Genomic DNA, 1,958 nt, shown 5'->3' on the forward strand with positions numbered 1-1,958 from the left:
CAGGGCTCAATCATCTTGTGGTCCAACAGGTAGCCAAGCTCCTTCTGGATGAGAGGAGCTTTCACTGGGTTCACACGGTAAGGAGGCAGTTTAATTGGCTTTGCGTCTCCAACATCGACATCATGCATCAACACAGTGGTTCTTCCTGGAGTGGCACGGAACACTTGCGGGTACTCCTGCAGTAATGCCGAAAACTCCTGCCTTTCCTCGGGAGCTAGATGAGAAAGCTTAGTCTGGAGATCATTCATGATATCAGGATTCTTTCCTAAACTATCACTCAGGCTCATGCTGCATGGGAGAACTTCACTTGCAGACTCGGGTGGAACAGCTACAGTGCAGACTGGGTTATTTTCGTCCCGCCTGTGATATAACTTTAGCATGTTGATGTGACAAAGTTGCTTGTTCTTTCTACGATCTGGTGTGGCAATGACATAGTTGACATCACTGAGTTTCTTCTGCACGAAATAAGGACCACTAAACTTGGCTTGAAGAGGTTGCCCATGAACTGGTAGCAGAATCAAAACCTGATCTCCTGGCTGAAAGTGGCGTAACCTGGACTTCTTATCATACCAAGTCTTCATCTTCTCCTGAGCAGCTCCTAAATTCTCTCTCGCCAGCTGTAAAGCAGTGGACAGCCGTTATTTGAACTTCATCACATACTCCAGCAGGTTGACATCATCTTCCTCCGACAGCCAGCATTCCTTGAGTAACTTAAGGGGTCCTCTTACTTCATGGTCAAACAGTAGTTCAAAGGGTGAGAAGCCCAGTGATTCATTTGGAGATTCTCTTGCGGCAAATACAATGAATAGAAGATCATTGTATTTATCCCAGTCTTTCTGATGTTCCAAACAGTATTTCTTGAGCATCGATTTGAGTGTTTGATGATATCTCTCCAACGCTCCTTGGGTCTGGGGATGGTAAGCTGAAGACGTGATCTGGGTGATGCCCAACTCCTTCAGAGACTGCTTGAAAACATTTGACATGAAATTACTTCCCCGGTCGGACTGTACCTCCTTGGGCAGACCAAACTTTGTGAAGAACCCTAGCATTTCCTTAACTACGTTCTTTGCTGAGATATTTCTAAGTGGAATGGCTTCAGGATAACGAGTAGCCATTCAACATAACCATATCAGGATATCGAGTAGGGTCAACACATAAGAAAATCCTGAAGAAGTCTTAGGAAGAGGGCCCACAATATCCACCAACACACGGGTGAATGGCGCCTCAAAAGGAGGAATGGGAACTAGAGGTGCAACCTTTTCGGTCTGATTACACTTCCCCACAACTTGACAGGTGTGACAAGACTTACAATACCAGGAAACATCCCTGAAGATACCTGGCCAGTAGAAGTGTTTGAAAATGCGTGCCACAGTCTTCCTCACTCCAAGGTGTCCTGCCAAACTGGAATCATGAGCCACTCTAATGATATCCTGCCTACAAACACGAGGGATGACAACTTGATGTACAACCTCCCATTCACAGTCGGCTGATACTGTTGGGGGTCTCCACTTCCTCATAAGTACTCCTGACTTTATATAATAACAAGTAGAAGCACCAGCTGACTCTTCCTCACTGCAAGCAGAGTTAACTAGACCTTTCAACTCAGGGTCAGCAACCTGCAAATCAACCAACTCTTGACTAGACAAATTATTAACACTACGGGGTACTGCCTCATCTGGTGAGTGGTCCAAATTAGCAAGAAAAGTGTCAGCTAGGATAACATCATCATCATCATTATCCTCTAAATCACCAGTAACTTTAGACTTAGCCCTAGTGACAGCACATGCAGGGAACACATCAGGGACATCACAATCCTGGGACGCAGCCACTGGCTCACTAGACAACTGAGGAGCTGGACATACTTGAGTTCCACCAATATCATTTCCAAGTAAGAAAGTTACACCTGACATTGGGAGTGTCTCAACCAACCCAACCATAACGGAACCATTAGCAAAACC

Source organism: Coenobita brevimanus, chromosome 53 (assembly GCF_032717465.1).
Source record: "Coenobita brevimanus isolate Jiangsu-jjx chromosome 53, ASM3271746v2, whole genome shotgun sequence".
In the NCBI taxonomy this organism is placed as follows: Eukaryota; Metazoa; Arthropoda; class Malacostraca; order Decapoda; family Coenobitidae; genus Coenobita; species Coenobita brevimanus.